Source organism: Coturnix japonica, chromosome 3 (genome assembly GCF_001577835.2).
Source record: "Coturnix japonica isolate 7356 chromosome 3, Coturnix japonica 2.1, whole genome shotgun sequence".
Taxonomy (NCBI): domain Eukaryota; kingdom Metazoa; phylum Chordata; class Aves; order Galliformes; family Phasianidae; genus Coturnix; species Coturnix japonica.
The window spans coordinates 7,091,921-7,110,811 of NC_029518.1; the positions used below are offsets into that span (position 1 = coordinate 7,091,921).

Consider the following 18,891-nt stretch of genomic DNA (forward strand, 5'->3'; position numbering starts at 1 on the left):
GCAACAGCCAAGGAGCGACGCAGACAGAGCAGGGAAAGGCTGACCTGAGCCATGGGGCAAGTCAGAAAAGTCATCCACAACTGAGGAGTCTGTGTGGAATCACAGGAGGGAAAGCATTACTGAAATGATCAGCATTGCAGTCCCTTCTTCAGATCCAGGAGCCAAGGCCCTAGCACTGCTGCCTGGAGAGCCGTGGGTGCTTCATCCCTGCAGGTACCAAAGACCAGGTTGGATGGGCCCTGGGCAGCCTGAACTGGTGGGGGGTAGTCAGCCCATGGCAAGGGTTGGAACTGGATGGACTTTATAGTCCTTTCCAACCTAAGCCATTTTATGATTCCATGATACATCTATTTTTAAAATAACTTACAATAGTAAAAGTCAATAGCACAAAACAAGAAAAAAAAAAAGGGTGGGGGGGGTGTCCCCTTTCTGAGGCTTAGCCTTGGCCTTATATCTTCTGGCCACTCTCTTCAAGCTCAGTGCTGACAAAATTAAATAAATAACCACTGCAAGAATCAGGTTCTGATCATTAAAATACCCATTATAAATTGGGAAAGAGCAACTCAGCTTCTTGATTGATGCATTACTTTGTAAACTCAGCAGAAGTTATAAATAATCACAATGTTGATAAATGATAAATGTAAGATTTTGTAATCCATCTATTCAAATGGGGCTAAATGGAAGAATAATGCATCATTTATATTTGGTTATATTGTACAGTATGTAAATTATTGAGTAGTTGCTACACTGCTTTCACATCAAAGAGGTGGTAGACAAATAGACCATCACAGAACAGAATTATCAGCCCATGGCCTTGCAGCACTATTTAACCATCTGCGCTACACACAGCGCATTGGTGGTGAGCCAGAGGCCCTCAGAATTTTCTGCTCTCCAGCTCTAACAAGGATAGATCCTTCTTTGTTCAGCAGTTACACTTTCTCAGGCACAGTTATTTGGCTTTGAAGGGCAAATATAAATTCCTAAATAGAAATCAGGCTAAGAAAGGTTATAGACAATATCATTAAACCGTGCATAAATGCACTGTAGGACTGTTTTCCAGGAAAGAACTTCAAACACAGGAATATAAGAGTTAACATTTCAAATGTAACTTACAGACATCTACACCTAACATACATGCATATAAGAGACCCAGTGATATTGTGAAAAATAGTTTGGTAAAAGCACTCAAGGTTGCTTCCATCATAACAGGACTCCATACAGCAACCACATAACTTTGCACTTCACCAAAATAATTAAGAAGCTGAATTTGTTGCAAAGGGATTTTCAGTTTCCCTTCCGACGGTAATGCTAGAAAGGGTGTCAGTCCAGGACAAGTAGGAAGGACAGGGGGAGAAACTGGGCACTTCCAACTATTAACAACCTGCATGTTTGGAATTTTCCGGTTTTTAACTCTTACTTAAGACAACTGTTGAGGGTGTCAGCAGGCATCAGTGTGCAGGAACTGGTACAGAACAAGGCAGGCAGGGGAGTCACAGGCAACTTCTCTGGTACTCGTGGAAGTCCCTCCGTCCCATCTGTTCTGAAAAATCTGGCGTTTCAGGAGAATGTGGAAAAACCCAGGGCAGTTCCACACAAATTCATACAGCTGCCCCAAATTAACCTGCTTGCGTAGAGCTCATTGACCCTCATACAGCTGCAAAGGCCATAAAGCGCTGATGCTGACAGGCCAGAGAGCCCAAGAACACTTATTCACTCTACTTTCATCATTAATTTATGAAAAAATTTATCCAATTTTATTCAGACAACACCAACATTGCCAAATGCAGGCTTTCACAATAGGTATCGAATCTTTAAAAACCACGGTGATATGATATATCTACAAGACAGAAAAGGCAAAAATCACTTTTAAAATATACATTCTATATACCCTATCCTTAAGTAAGTCTGCACTATGATACCACAATCACAAATTATTTTTAAGGGCTTGTTTGGGTACATTTTGCATCTACAAGCAATGGCCAATAATGGCAGGGACTTGAAGATTGACTGCATAGGCGTTTGTTTGCTTTGGCAACTTCTCTTGATTTTTTATGATTGTCTTAATGAGAGGCATCTCTGAAAACTACGCAGTCTTCCAAAACATTCAGCCCTCTCTAAAGTACAGCCTGCATTTATCACTCTATGCTTGTGTTCATGCAGCTCCAAAATTGCATAGTGCTATGTGAAACTAACAGCTGGAAAACCCAAACTGCTGAAGCTGTTTCCCGACATTTTACTCACTTCACATGCTTTTTCCCCAATGCCTGTTCCCGGCATCAGAGTGCAAATACATATTTCCCAGGCTGGGACATCTTAAGCATATAACTCTTCAAATCTTCATGCAGCAGAAACCTCTCATGCTAAAAAGGATTTGTGAAAGTATGAAAAATACCTTCCACAACACTGACAGAAAAATCATTATTTTTCTTTTCTGTAACGTAGGGAGGAAAGAAAGATATCCCACCAGGATACTGATGTCTGTGTGTGTGCACAGGATCCCACTCCTCTTCCATAAGAGCAGGTTGCTGAAGACAGTGCTGGCCATTAGCCATGTCTACCACAGATAGGGGATGACCAGTAAAAGCTTCCTGTAATTATGTGAGTTATGAGTGTGATTATCTGTTCCCTTTTTGATCTTCTTCTTTGCTCAGAGTGGTGGTGGATGCTGCAAAACTGGAGACCCTCAAGCTCAGACTGGATGGGGCTCTGAGAACTGATGGAGCTGTAGGTGTCCCTGTTCAGTGCAGGGGGGTTGGACCAGATGGCCTTTAAGGATCCCTTCCAACTCAAATGATTCTACGATTCCATGATTTCCTGGTCCTTATCATTTCCACATCTATTTTAAACTTTCTTTCTCATTGGTTCTCTTGTGTTTTACAGTTCTATGGAGGATTCTTCAGTCTGAATCCCTTTTGTCAGCACACTATAAAAGATCATTCTTCTTTTTGGTTATGCCTGTACTGAAAGGGAGGGAGTAAGCTCAGATGTTAGGCTAGGTTTATCAAGTTAAATCAGCCTGCTAGTTGGATTTGATGATTTTGAAAGTCTTTTCCAACCCTAGTGAATCTGATTGTAATCCACATTCTTGGTTGTTCTCTACAAGGTGTTACTCCACTGCCAGTGCATCTCCAGCCCATTGCCTAGCATGTTAGAAAGAGCCAGCCGCAGAGTGCCATCCAGAGGGTGGGCTGAGCCTTCCCCAGTGCTTTGGGCTGCCACAAGGAGCAATGCCTGCAGAAACTCTCCAGTATGCAGCCTGGGGCAGGACAGGCTCAGGATGCAGAGCTTTTCCCTGTGGTGGAAGGTGAGGCAGGTCTTCATTAGCCAGATTGATGTCAAGCTTGCAGCATGCAGGCAGACCAGAGGTGCTGTAAGAGATCTTCCTGGTGATTCACAACTGTGCCTCTTATTGTCTAGGGATTTTCATTTCATATCTTTCCTATAATCATTCTGTTTCAGAGAACAATACACTTTCTACAAGCAGCACCTCAGGGCTATCATGTGGCATGAAATCTCTTTCAATGACATTACACTCACTTTGATTTTAGCACTTCTGTCACAAATTCTAAAATCAATCGACATCATTAGGAATAGTGCCTTCTTTGAATAGTATCTAAGAAGCTTTCTGTCAAGCAAAAAGCAAGGCTTACACTGCTTCCCTACACCCAGACCCAAAATTCCAACTGGTTGTGTGCTCAGGAGAGCCTGCAGAGAACCACTATGCCTTTCTTACCAGAATGAGCTGTCTGTCTGACCAGGTCAGGCTGGATGGGATGAGGTCCTGTGGCTGATACAGCAGTTGGTAACCCTGCCCAAGGCAGTGGTTTGGATCCAGATGAATCTCTAATGTCCCTTCCAACCCTTAAAACAGCTTAAAAATAAGCTGTTGCATGAGTCATACAATAAGTATATTCCACACTGTAGAGTAGAGCTGGTGTGTTGAACAGGAGCTTTCAAAAAGCACAGTTTATGCTGCTCAAAGCAATAGGCAGACACCAACTGTACTGTGCTATTTGGGAATTGCTGTGAACACCACCGGGAAGAGCACATGAAGGAAAACCACACACTCTGCTATGGCCTTTGCCTGCTCTCCTATGGAAGTGTTTTCTTAACACTGTGACCCTCAACATCTTGATTTTTTGTCAGCTTTTCAATCCTGGCAATCTAAAAGATTCACTACTCCTTACGATTCCTGACTTTCATAGTTTATAGTCAGTCTTTGTGGCAGCCTATTGCTTAATTTAATTGTGATGTTCCACTTGGTATGCTAAATGAAAAGACTCACCATTTCACCTTTCAGATTATTCACTTCACAATAAACTAATTTTGTTCTTAGAACATCTTAACTTTGCAACTGGAAGTCAGTGAAATGAACAAAGGTGAAAGGAAACAAAACCTGGTTGTACATTAACCCCAATTTTCTTTTCCAAAAGTCTTAGTTGGGAAGATCTGTTTGTAACACTGTACTTAGAGATACCGTTGAAGGTCTCCATGCCAGATGGGCACATAACAGCTGCAGGCACAGCCTGCCGTGGTTCTCACTCCCATGGCAGTCTCCCTCCTGCACTGCAGCAGCTATGGAGTAATGCAAGCAGAACATACCAAGAGGTAAGAGACAGACTAAGACTATATCTAAATTTAAAGGAAGTTACATCCAGAGGCAAATTAAATTAGGAAGTGTAAGACTGTGCGGATGGGTTCTCAGTGCAAGAGGAGATTAATGAATGCGTTATTTGTATCTTCCTGAAAGCCACGGAGCCCACAGCTGTTCAACATTGCAGCAGTTGTTCAGCATGAGCTAACATCTAGCAGATGATCTCTGGAGCAATGATGTGAGCAATGCTGCAAAACTGGAATCTTGCGATGACCAAAACTGGAGGGCTTGTACAGGAGCCTTGAATGCTGACTGCTTTGGAAACTTTTTTGAGCTCAGCCTGAAGGCCTGAGGTTGATAGACTACTTGTCTTTCTGGAAAAGGGAGCACTAATAGTTTGTACGCAGCAATTTTCTTTGGCAACAACAATTTGAGCAAAAAGCCCTAAATATTATTTACCTCCATCTTCATCTTGGGCAGCAAGAATGCTGCACTTAATTTTACCTTTCCAATCTTAAGATCTGCAGACAAAATATAACCACTTTGCAGACTTTGCTGCACTGTATAGAACTTCTATGAACTGAAGACACTCAAACATTGAGCTATATGTTGGGGAGAGTGGTTAATCTGGGTTTTCTGTACTGTTTTTTTCCCATGTATTTTCTAGTGTAGTGCTGTTTTCCACTCCACAGTTTCATCTGCCCAATGCTTGCAGAATCTCTAAGCTAGGAACTTGCATCTCTTTTATTCTTTCCAGTATTGCCAATCACAACAATACTATCTGTTGTCCACAAACAAAATATCTGAGTTTTGCTGATGGTATTGTATTTGAGGTTGGAAACTGTGGGAACTTACAAGTGGAAGAAAAGAGTTGTTCTCACATGTCTTTCTTCTAGGCTTTGGGAATTTTTTCCATCTGTTGTGTTGCATTTTGGCAGAAGAGCAGTCCAAGTCCTATCACTCATAGTTACGGGATTGTGCGCTCTTACGACTCCTGCAACTAATTGCAGGTTACAGCAGTAGGAAGCCTTTCCTGGCCATTTCCCAGTGCTTGCAGCCTTTCCTAGGAACTGCAGAGAAAAGTGGAGCTGCCCTGGCCCAGCAGCCTGCTGGCCTGTCTCTGGCAGCAGGACACAGCACATGTCTACATGGAAGGGACAACACAGTGAACACATTGTACAGTCTTGGGTCTTTTGTGGTTCAGTGACTTCTTATGCCAAAATCTCTTTTTCTGAGGCTACATGCTATCAATGCATCCTAGTGGATGAAACATCTTATGATCCATGCTTGAACCTAGCACTTAGGGATCTCTCCCATGAAAGCCTCACCTTCACAGCAGACATTACGTTAAGGCTCCTGTTGGTGATTCAGCACTGTCTCATGCTGATGAACTAAATAACAGCAACGAATTCAAAGACAGTTCTAACGCACCAAAAAAGAGATGTTCGGATGAAAAGTAGTAGCACTGGACTCAGGCTAATTTTGTTTGCTTTTCTACCAAAAACTGCAGTGATGGACTGTCAAGTGCACAAGCCATGTGATTGACCTGGACAGCAAGGTATTTATGCAGCACAGGAGGTCCTGTGCTGCATACTGAGCTGCCACTATGTCTGTCAACAGTCTAATTTCCCATGGCTTTTTGTCCCTGTGCTAATTAAGCCTTTTGGCACTTCCTAAAATTTTAGTGTATTTTTCTTGTCTTCCTTCTCTGATCTCCCTCTCTTGTTCCATGCCACCCATCCTGCTGCCAGGATATCCCACTTGCCATTCATCTCTCAGTTATTTCTGCAGCACTGCCACACGGCTGGGCTGAGTCAGGCAGCCCGGGCCTTAGGACAAACCTGAGTGGAAAACTTGTCTTTCCAAGCATCAAATTTTCTTCATTATCAGAAAATCAGCAGTCCATACCAATGATCCAAAAGGCATTACACAAATATTATATTACATCTTCTTCTTTCTGCTGGTGTCATCAGAATTTTTGCTAAAATTAGTAAGTTTAGGCAAGAATTAATGACTAGTATATTCCTAACAAAGTATATGCAGCATTTCCCTGAATTTGAGTAATTTAAGGCAGTTCACACTACCAGGATTCACAGCACTAAATCAATCTCATCTCCATGTGCAATATTATATGCCTGCAGGTATCTGTATTTCTGAGTGCAAAACGCATTTCTGTATGCAAACAATCAGGTTTATCTGAACAGCTTGCTGCCCTTTGCCTATCCAGAGTGTCCTTTTCAGGTGTAATGATGCATTCAGAAGCTTGACTGAGTAGCACTAAAAATTTGCGAAAATCTATTTAGTGTGCATCCGTAATGGAACAGATTTCTCCTCAGATCCACTACCAATTATTTGTCAAATAGTTATCCTAAGTAAGACAAACTAACAGGATCCAAAATCAAGACTTCTTTGCAACCAAAATGAATTTCACATAAACCTTTTGCCTGCCACCATTTAATCACCATTTATTCACAGTAACTATGCACTACTATCTTATGGTTGCTGTCTTTGCCCACAGAAACGGGGGATTCAGAACAGTAGTTCATCTGTAAATCCTAAAATGTTTTTCTCCCCTGGAGTATGTAATATGTAGAAAAACCCAGTGCAGATATTCCTCTTTTAGTGTCCACCAGGCTCCCAACAGTATCCAGGAACAAATCATGGAAATAATCATTTTTCTAAGTGAAGGACTACATGATGATGCGTAAAGTTTAATAAGGAAAGCTTCTCCTCCTCCATCTGTCATGCTGTCAGCTAGACTGTGGCAGGAGGCAAGGGGTTAATGTCAAAATACATCTCCTGATACCCCGATTGCCTTCCCTCACCCATTGTTTCCCAACTTCTTTTGAATGGTCAAACATTTTCTGCCTGAGTAAACCGTCAACAGAAAACAGAGCTGGACCAAATGGAAAAATGAGTAAGATAAAAATGAACCTTGCTGGTAATACAGAAAAGAGACCTGGTTACAGAGTCACACATTTCTAGTGCTAGCAGTTATTGTGAAAATAGTATAATTAAAAAATGATTTTTTTCCCCCTCTTGCAGCAAAAATTGTTCAAGGATATCAACATTTTGTATAATGCCATAAATAAGGTAAATTTAGCTTTGGATAACTCGATAATCAGAATGGGAAATGAATTAACCCAATTCTTTGGAAAGCTTTAAGAGGAAAGCTTTTCAAAATAGAGCATCGCTATGTTTTCCTCACACTGCTCCCATCAGCTTTCTTTCAGACTGAAGCTTGAATCCAGAAGTAGCCCTTCTCGCCAAAACACGAGGGCTTCTCATTCTTCCCTTCTGTTCTGATCACACTTAGTATTCTCATATTTGTGTGGGTAGCAAAAAAATACATTCTTACAAAAAACAAGAGTTGTGCATTTCAGTTATGGTTTTCTATTGATTCAGTTACACTTTAATTGATCTCAAATTGTTTCAAGCAACTGTTCTGCACCCAAAACACCGCACGAACCACAGAAACCAGATCAATAGATTTCAAGTGAAATAATTGTTTTCCTTTGTAAGACCCCATTACTTCTTGAATGAAGAACTGTTTGATTGACCTCCAGGAAAGCAGCAGATGTGAATAAGCCAATAAGCCACCTCAGGCCTTATCATTTAAAGGGAGGCCTTGAAAATTACAGGAAAGTACACGGACATGTGCTTGGGTAGCTGTGGGAAATACACAGCTGGAGAAGCCACAAAGCTGCATTTGACATGAACAAAATGAGGGCAGTAGCGCATGTGTGGTAGAAATACACTTTTAGTCACTCACAAACACACCAAAAAAATGTTTTACTAGGTCAAAAAAATGTTCAAGGATTCCTGAGCGACTGGTTTTATTTTCACACTGTTAGTGTTCATGAGCTTATTGTCCTGTGTTGATAAATGCCATGTAGCTGTGCCACTGGGTTCACGTCTGTCCCAGTGTGTGCCACGACTGTAGTGCTCTGTGAGTGTGGCCCTTTCTAGGCTGCCACATTCAGACACACAAGGTAGAGGCAGCAGCCAAGGAAATTCGGGTGACCTCATCGGATCTACCGGCAGGATGCCGATTTATACCAGGTTAGCAATTCACTGGGGTGCCCATGTGCTGTCAAACAGAGTAAGAAAGGCTCTTCTGGAGGCTGAGAGCAGGCTGATGGGGCTGCACTGACCCTAGCAGATGAAATGCTAGTAGCATCCCCAGGCTACATCTGCAGCACCACACTGGAGCCATCCAGCTGCAGCCCTGCCTCTGTGTGCTCAGGACCTTCCCTCACTTGCCTGCAGTGGCACCTTTCGGAGGGAAAGGAGAGCCCAGAGAGCATTTCCTGTCCACAGCTGTGGGCAAATCAGGATGGCTGCAGGAAGCCGTGCAGAAGTGAGACAGAGCAGAGCTGGAGGCAGTGGTGCCTGAGATAAGGGCTGCGGTGTGGGACAGAGCAGCTGGCCAGAAGGTTAGGGTACCTCAAGAGCATCATTACCAGAAGGAGATGCTGCAGTAGCAAACATGACAGGCTGGACCTGCCAATCTCAGCCCCAAATAACACACTGTTGTCACTGTAGAGGTTGAAATGGCACATGGCAGCAGCAAAATTGCTGCTCAGGTAATGCAAATGTGGGTGTTTCCCCAGCAGGCAACAATATTATGCTACGGAAAACACATGCACAGCTACTTATAAATTGCAGTTTTCATCAATTCTACTTGTAGATAATTCCTGCCCTCAGATGATCATTCCCCCACAAAAAAAATAAGTAGGAAAGCAGAATACAGGGGTGATGTTTTGTGGTCCTCAGACAAATGCTGCTCTCCCTAGTAACAGTCCTCCCGTTATTGGAAATCTTTATTTCTTCTAATTATATTGCAAATAAATTAAACGATCGCATTATACCATAGTTTGTTTTTGTAAGGAAGTCTTGGTTAGCTCTTAGCACATATTAGACCTGATCTGCGCTTTTCCCTTTTATGAGCACAATTAACTGCAAACACCTTGTCATAAACATTTTAAAAGGTCAACGGATTGCAACAATTTTGCTAAAGAGATAAATGGTCAAATAAAACATTGAATTGTTAATTCCCAGGTGACAAAAAGCTGCATGAGTCAGATCAATAAGAAGACACAGAGTGAATTCTGGGATAAAGGGCGGGTCAACCTTGAAGCGTTAATAACTTGCTCCTGTTATTTTGCTCTGATACATCATGTGTTCTAGCAGGTAACTGAGCTGCTAATAGCAAAGTAGTGCCCATGGACTCACAGTAGTAAAAGTGGGCATCAGAGATTATGGAAATAGGAAAAAAAAAAATTAAAAGAAAAAATAAAAACAAATTAAGAAAGGATTTAGCTCTGTTTACACCAGGAAAAACAATGGGTTTATAGAAGACAGGTAAGAGCACAATCTTCCTACTATTTCTAATCTAATGTGTTAGTCAACTGCTGGATAGGGCATACGCTTTCTCTCTCTCTCTTTCCAGATTTTCTCCTTTCAACCTTAATCTTAATGCTGGGCTTTTATTAAACAGTGTCTGTTGAAAACATACTGCTTTACTTAAGAGATTTTTAGGAAACCGTTGTGTTAGACAAAAAATGACGTGATGTTCAGGTGGTCTGTACTGTCAGAGATGTTGTTACAGATTTAGAATGATGTCTATCAGCCTAAAATCTGTCCCGTGGAATACATTAGTGCTTGTGGAAGGTCAGACACAGAAACTAGCATCCTTGCCAGATATGTGCTCATCTGAGAGGAGGGAGATTCTGTTTGGTGTTTGTATAGCAGATGATGCTGCCACCCTTTTGCTCAGCACTCCTGTCTGCTGGGAGCAGCATTTTATATGTTAGTCCTCCTTTTACTGGGGAACTCACACCTTGCTGTTACTTACTGGCCATTCAAATCAAAATGCAAGTTGGAAATTGAAAACGTACCACTGACAACTAAAATTTGAAAATTTGGATAAGAGCATCGTCAGGCCAAAATACTGGGTATGAAGGGGGGACTTACAGAGTCCTGCAGGAGATACACTCTATTTCCTATACCCACCCCACTCAATACGATATTCGCTGGATTACAGTAAAAGTCCTATGAAACAGATTTTGCTGCTAAAACTCCCCCACCCCATTTTGTGGCTACCTTTAGATGAGATGACTGATTTTGTTAAAATTTCCCTTCCATCTTATTCATAACATTCCAACATACAGCAGATAAATGCCAAATATGTCACTTGGAACTGCTTATTGAAGACTGTGGCCAGAGGCTGGCTCTTATTCTCTAGTGAGGTAGAATGGATTCCTATTTTCACTTTATTCTTGGGAACAAAGTGAGGAGAATCTGAGGCCATTGGAAATAGACTACCCAAAGAACTCTTCCCTTAGGCAACTCTATTTTTTCAGACCTTTACAGGGAAGAATACCAAATTTACAGCCTATGTGCTGAGAAAATCAGCTTACCATTATTTAATTAAGGATATATTGGAATAAAAGTCAGACTTTTCAACGAGGACTATGACACTTACAGAACTAAAAATGAAAAAAGCATGTAAAGTCTTTCAGGAATCAATAGCTTCTCATACATAAAGAAAAATATCTACCACCATTATGGGAAGGTCTGAGGAACTCAAAATAAAACAAAGCATTAGTGGTATAAAATAGAGACGGCAGCATCTATATTGATCCCACTGGACACTTGAAGCCAAATGAATGTTTGAAAAGTCAGTAATTTTACTTGTGCCAAATTGGATGTTTGTCATTTGTATCAGACTGCAAGGCACATATCGGACTAAATTCATACGTAAATTTGATTACCCCATAGCTCTAACAGCAATCCCGTGTCATCTGACATGAAAAATGTAGAGAAAGTACATAATCCTAAACAGCATGCTGACCTAAGGGATGCACACAGCATAGAAATACATGGCAAATGCCTGTTTTGCAAGCTTTATAAATGCCATGAAAACATGTTTTCCTCTGACAGCAAATTTTAAAGTTCTGTTGGCTACTCATTAAATGATTTTACAGATGGAGATAAACTCCTTAGTGTGCTTCAGAAATATCTGTTGGGTCTTATGCAGACTGTAATTTGAATGGATTTGTTTTTAATTGGTTTAATATTTAAACAAAATTTAAGCAGTTTCCTAATCAACTTTGAAGTGCGATTTTAGCTTTAGGAAGAGAAAAACATGTAACTGCATTTTTGCAAAAAGAAAAAAAAAAGAAGAAAAAAAAAAGATATTTCCACTTAGTGTCTTCTAAAGACATCATTTGATACATACAGCACAAGGCTTCAAGGCTCCATCAATCAATGGCAGTTATGCCACTAAAATTAATGGCTACGGGATGTGACTCAGGTGAGATTTTCTTTTCCTGGAGTATTTAAAATTTAGAGAGTAGCCTCAGAGATTTCTACAACACAGATATAATGGTAATAAATAATCATCACTAAATGGATCTGTCCAATATGGCAAAGGAAACAGTGGTAAAATAATTCAAACAGATGTTAAGGCGGTATTTCTGGTGATGAAATCAGCTGACATTCTCAGAATACACATGAACAGCACAAAGGGACACAAACTGACATCCTACCCTTCTGCGACTTCTCAGGGCTTATAGCATTTCCGCAAACATTCTGGTGACTTCCAGCCCCATTCTTCCACAACTCAGGGAACTTGACACACTCAGTGACTACTGCATGGACCTTCCTTTGTTTGTGACACCTAGGAAAGGAAAGCGTTCAACACTGGCAGTCTACAGGCTAGCAGGACATGAGAGCCCCCGGTAATGCTTCCCTCCACTGCAAAATTACAGCTATGCTTCACTGCCTTCTGCACCCCAGGGTACAGGAAAACATAAAGTCCAACATTACCTCTGCTCTTTTGTTGCTGTGATTGTAAAGACACCCATGTTATGGTCCACAGATTTCTGGCTAGCGTGAAGATCATACTCTGACAGGCCTACAAAGAAAGAGAGAAAGATCTTTTTAGGTTTCCTCCAATGCGATTAAGTACAGGTCGCTATCAAAGAAAGTCCATTAGGATGAGAGCCTACAGGGCTACCTCTGAACTCCTACTTACAGTTCAGCTCTGCTTTTGCTTTTGATTTCAACACACACTGCTAATTTTGTTTATTGGGCTACGTGACAACATGACATCAAAAGCATATAAACAAGGTGCTACAACACCCTTAACCATCTACTGTCTCACTTTGCTGCTGCTATTTGCGTTACTCAGCTGTGCACACCTGGTTTCCCTGGAGCCTGCACTTCCACAAGAAGCATGCACATGAGCCTTTTCTCTGTAGGCTGACTCGCTCTGTGACGCCCAGACTGATGCTGTCGGGCCCATCGTTTGAGACAGGAAGTTCATAACATATAAATAGTGGCACAGAAAGTTTTCTCACATAACAAAAGACAGAGCAAGCCATTTTGATAATCTCATCTACTCACTAATTTTAAAGACTTGATATTATTTATATCACTTGAGATCTGCCATGAAATAATCTGTTTTGCACTATGTTCTTTTAACCAATACATGCCACTGAGACCACTTAAGTTTCCTTGGTCTGCCCAGAGAGGAAAGCTAACAGCGTGTGTTATGTGCCTTCTAGTAATCCTGGCGGAGCATGAATGTTAGCTTCTTAAAGCAAATTCCATCTACTAAATACCCACAAAGAACTTGATAGCCCTGACTGACTGCTGTAGTGGTTTTAATGCCTTAGAATTCTGACACCAGTTTTTACAAACTGAACAATGTCATAAGTCTCACAGTATAGTAGCTTAACCAGAAAAGCTCCACACTGCACAAATGCAGCCTGAAGTACAACTAATTCTTGTGCAGTTTTCCTAATTATACCAAACAAATGTGATTTGACCCTGTAACTGTGGTCACATTAAGACGAGAGTTCGAACTGCTGTGACAGCGCACATCTTGTGCCCCTCAGCTTCTCCTGTTCCATTAGCAAGCCCCCGACCTCCCGCGGGACCCCAGCAGCAGCTCCGAGCAGCACAAAGCAGCAGGAGCAGCATGGAGCAGGTGCTGCAGCTCGCTGCTGCCGTGGTGAGCAGGGAGGTTGAGCCACGACTCTGCTTCCCACCTCTGAATTGCCATGACTTGGAGGGGCCTCGCTCCTCTCACAATGCAGATTTAGAAGAGGATCCTGTGCTTTTCAGCGGTTATACTGTTACATAGTTAGACAGCCAGTAAGGCTGGAAGAGACACAGCCTAAAGCGCTTTTGCGATTAGATGCAAAATCCAGCGTATTTAATGGAGGCACAGCAAAATGAAATACATAAATGTAAATAAGTTGCCATCCAGTCATGCCGCAGTCACAGCACCGCCATGCTTTACAGCAGTGTGACAAAATCAGAAAACACATGCTTTGCACCGTATTGCTTGTGAAAAAATACTGCTTAGCAGTGACTTAATAACAGCCATTCTAACGGAAAGCATCACCTGTGACTGGCCATTGGTGGTGACACGTTGTTGACCATTTGTATCCTGTTCTCTCCCACTCCTCTCCTTTCTGCTTTGCATGTGTCCAGTCCCTGCAACCCCCCAGGAGGGGCTTCTTAACACTCAGCGCTCACCACTCTAAGGACAAAGGCATTCAGCTTTGCTTTGTTTCTTGCACTGCCACAGTTCTGTGCTAGGCAGGTCATTGTAAGTGTCTTAAGGAACCTCTAAAGAGCTGTGTTTTCCAAACACCCACAACAGTCTCCAGTACTTACCAAACAAGTCATGACATTCCCATGTGCTCTCATTCAAATCAAATGGAACCATTGGCATACAAAGCCAACAGCGCCTACAGGTGCAATTACCTGTGCATGTGCCCTTAAAGTTGCATTTTCTATGTAACCTCTCAATGCAGGCTACCTGCTCTGGTCCCCAATAGGCATTTTAATGCCTTCCAGCACAAAACAAGATAAAATGAGCACAAGCATGAGGAATCTTTCTGATACACCAGCCAATGCACTTGCTAAGGTATTAAGCACAACTGCATGAATATAAAAATGCAACAAGGTCAGAATCAAATGCTCATTAAAATCACGCTGTTGACCTTTTAAAATGACAATATTGGATAGCTGTAGCTAAAAGAAACAGAAAGGGGACAATAAAATTGCGTTAGTAAGCTACGCGTCTCTTCTACTAAATAAACACAAGTTGAAAGAATGTGATGTTAGTCAGCAGAAGCATGTATAGTAATAATATGATATTGCAAAAGGAAATCCAGGCACACTGTTTAAGACATGGAAGAGTTGGTGCATTCTAAAATTCAGACCTTGCACAATAGTCCACGCAGGACTACACACCACTTTATACGGCACGATCCGAGCACTGCCAGCCCCAGTGGCCAGCTGGGCATACACTGCCAGGTCCTGAAGGCAGCATGTCGCCTTTGGCTCCTCAGGCAGTGGGAGGAAAGCCACCATGTGTCCCCATCATGTAAGGCTATGCCATGCAGGGCTGTGCCACCAGTACAGAGCTAACACACTGGCACTGCTCTGTGTCTGCTCCCAATACACGGGCTGTTACACCTCCAGCTCAGGAACTGACAACGCAAAATGATTTCCTGCTTTTTTTTTTCCCTAACTACACACAGCCACTTGGGTTCGTAAGAATTTCATTCCAAAATGGTGATTTGTGCAGGTAAGAGGTGTAAATGCCTGCCCACACCACACATTTGTGGCAACCACATTTAGAGAAACAGCGTCTTGCACAGCCCTCAGCACTGGCAAGCCAAGACCTTTCTTCCATTATATTGCTATTTCCGTGTGTGTCAGTGTGTCTTTAATAACACACAGACCCCTCTGTCTTGATGAATTCTTAGCAACGTGTTAAAGAAACGTTCATCTGGATCTCCAAGGTCCTGGCAAACTTGGACCAAATTTAGAGCAGGTGCCAATTTAGGACTGAATATAAACTAATGAGACATAAAAATGTCCCTTTGGTCGTTCTTTTATGATGCAGCAGGGGGCCATTTCTTCCCAGACAGCTCTTCTTATTAAATGTCCATCAGTGAGAAATTTGGAATATCCTCAGAGAGTGTTTCTTCGGGGAAACAGCTGAAACCTCCAAGCTGTGCATCCCTTCAACACTCGTGTTGTCCCTCAGTTCATCTGGCTTAGTTGTTCAGCCCCATCTTTTCAGCTTTGGGCTTCAAATTCTTTCCCACTCCCTGAGGCACGTTATATACTTGTCTTTAAAATCTTGGAGAATACAAAATAATTTGTTCTCCTGCCCAGAGTCTACAGAGTTATTTGGGAACAGCAGGATTTCTTTAAGGCTCCTGATTGAGTTTCTCATTTAAGTGCAGAAAAGCAACTTCTATTCTGCACCCCTCTCAGCAGATTGTAGTAAAAGAGGAGAGGAAAAAAAAAAACAAACAGCAAAGCTCTGACAGATGGTACCCAGCGTTCGACTCATGCTGGGCTCAGCAGGACCTATAGTTTAGAAGGTTAGGACTGTCAAAAAGACTCTGCTTATCAAGTGAGTAACAAAGTGTGGACTGCCAGGCTGTTTCCTATAGAAAACTTGCATTTTACATGTAATTCTCAGCTATCTTTCTGATGCTTCCGAAACTTCTGAGGAGCAGATGCATGCTTTTCTATTTAAGAAGCAGTGGGAAGCTGCCCTGCTGGGAGCAGCCGGCAGCACGGCCAGCCGGGGGCTGCAGGGACCTCCGAGTAAAGCAGGGAGCAAGGGCAGGACTCTTCTTCATTCTCCTTCTCTTGCAGTTCATTCTCTTAAATTCTTGTCCCAGTCCAAGGACTGCTTTAGCAAAGCGATGTGGCAAAATGCAAGCAAAGGCAGGAGGGTCAGAGCACAAGACAGTGCTTACCAGGCTTTTCTTTTTAAGTCATTTCCAAGCTCACGCCAGTCAGCATTTATTGCAGCACAGAAGTGTCTGATATGGCTACAAACATTAGTGAGCAGACCTGAAGGCAATCTGAAGTCTGGAGAAGTGCAAATAAGAGGTTAACAGCTTGTACTCCTGTTCACTGGTAAGTCTGGACTTTTAATTTTGGGGCCAGGGTGGTCGCTGCTACATGTGGTGTTACTGTGGATAGGCGACAGGCGCTGTTATTAATCATCTCTATAGCACTGGAATTATTCTTTTTCCTCTGCAAAATAACGCCAGTTAATTTGTTTAACCAAAGCATTGTTTTAGTCATAAAGTAAACTGGTACCAACAGTTAGCAGCTGCTCTTCAACAGACAGAATTGATGAGAAAGTAATTGCACAGCAAAATGCAACCTTTTTATTGCCAGCACTCAAGCTTCTGTCACTGCCTCATTTGCTTTTTATTTGGGACTGTGAAAAATGAAATGAGCACAGTGAGTTTACAGAACATAATTAATTCAATGTGGATTCATCGCTATGCCCAGATTCAGAATTGCTTTATGAAAGACTAGTTTGGTTCTAAGTTGGCAAGGAGCAGGAACTGATGGTGGCAGTGCCAGGCACACCAAGCAGCGTGGCTGCACACAGCTTGGTAACTCTGATCAAGCTGCTGCCCAAAAATACAAGCGAGTGTTCAACAATTCTCTCATTAGAATTACTTATGAATTAATATCACGTTATGTTTAAGCTAAAACCAATGTGATGCTCGTAGAGAATAGAGCTCAGGGAGCTTTGTAGAGGCAGCCCGTGTTTGAGAATGTTTTACCTGGTTTCCATATTCAAAACTTGCTCTGAGTACAGCAGTGAGCAATGAAGATATTTCTTTCATGCTTTTTCATCTAAGGCAAAAAATCTGGCCTGAAATGCAGTTCATTTATTTGAGGGCTAAATTATTTCAGCTGAGCATACAACCTGTTGCTTTTCACCTCATCTGATCTCAGATTCCATTCCCCAATTTAAACCTCCAACAAATTATGTAGAGATCATAAGAAAATACATGATCTGTCCAAAACCCCAATTCTCTTTAGCTGTCACATAATTAGGCCGTGACCCCAAGTGAAGGACATGCTTGTGCAATATTTTTTCTGAAACACGGACAAAAAAAACGAGCCATTTTCTCAGCCATCACTACAGGGCACAGAAGGTGTATCTTAGCAGAAGCTGTGTTCCCATCACCTCACTCAGCACAAACTTAAGGACCTCAGGGAACAGGCAATCTCCCCTCTGTACTCAGCAGAACTCTCGCTGCCCTGAGCCAAGAGCTGTTCTCTTGCCCTTTCCCCATCCAAGGCAGGTCCCACACAGGGACTTACCAAAGCATGAGGGGTGATGGCAGGGAGATGCCTGCCAAAGGAGAGGAACTCCCCTCCTTGAGCCTGCCAGGACCTTTTTTATTACTATTATTTTTTAAGAGGAACGTGGAACAAATTATTACACTGACCACAATCCTTTGGTTACTCACTAGATTTGCCTTAGCTTAGTCCCGTGGACATTCACATGAGCTAGTGATGACTGACTCTCACTGGCACAAGATGTTCACCAAAAGGACTGAGAAACCCAAACCTAAGTGAGCATTGGTAGCCAAGAACTGATGTGGAACACAGAGAGAACAAGCAGAGATCCTTCCTCCTAAGGATCTGTTGCCAGTCTTTGGGAACCTCTGGGCCATGAGCAGCAGACCTTTCTCTGCCCTGACCCTACATCTGCCCAGGGCAGAGCTGAGCATCCAACAAGGGCAAGCAGGCATGATGGCCTGGGTCATTTCAGCAGCTTTGATCAATCTATCTACAAACTGGGACGTGAAATAAATCCCATGAAGGAAGGCCTTGACTGCTCCCCTAGTTCTCCAGATACCCCAAAATAGATCAAGAAATAAATCATCAACCATGACCCAGAGGACAAGAGCCTGCCCACCAGGCTCAGAGCCACTTTCACTAAAACCAGGGCCTCCTCCTCCTCATACTCGAGCTGGGGAAGTCCCATCCCACACTGCACACAGTGGGGCTGCTGCTGCAGAGCGGCTGTCTGAGTCCTGACCCCACAGAGCAGATGCAGGCAGTCTCTCCCCCACCCCCAGAAAAAAAAAACAACAGAGATGGATTTACTTGCTGTTCAATCTCTGCAAGCTCCTTATTACCGGCATCATGGGATTTCATTTAAACATTATTTTTATTTATACCTTAATCAAAGTAAATACGCAAACAGCTCCTATAAATTTTATAAAACAGACAGGAGAGGGAGCTCTCTCCTCGTCCCACTAGATTATGAATGGATTTTGCTGAACATATTAAAACCTAACCACACTTCTGTTCTATGTCACATGTTACTTCTTGTCCTTCTTTTGTCCTGGGACCGTCTCCTCTTAGCAAACAACTCTGTAACACGAAACATTGCTGTGCACCACAGAACATTTTTTTTGGATGAATGCAGT

General features: G+C 42.4%; 1 long non-coding RNA gene across 3 annotated transcripts in view; it reads right to left on the reverse strand.

Annotated features, from left to right (window-relative positions):
- LOC107310815 overlaps positions 1–18,891 on the reverse strand; it is an 84,653-nt gene that overhangs the window by 32,988 nt on the left and 32,774 nt on the right. For all 3 annotated transcript variants that reach the window (XR_001553739.2, XR_001553738.2, XR_001553737.2), the window contains 2 exons: positions 12,428–12,515; positions 12,148–12,278 (listed from right to left, as the gene is read on the reverse strand). This is a non-coding gene — a long non-coding RNA (uncharacterized LOC107310815). The remainder of the gene's footprint in view (positions 1–12,147; positions 12,279–12,427; positions 12,516–18,891) is intronic.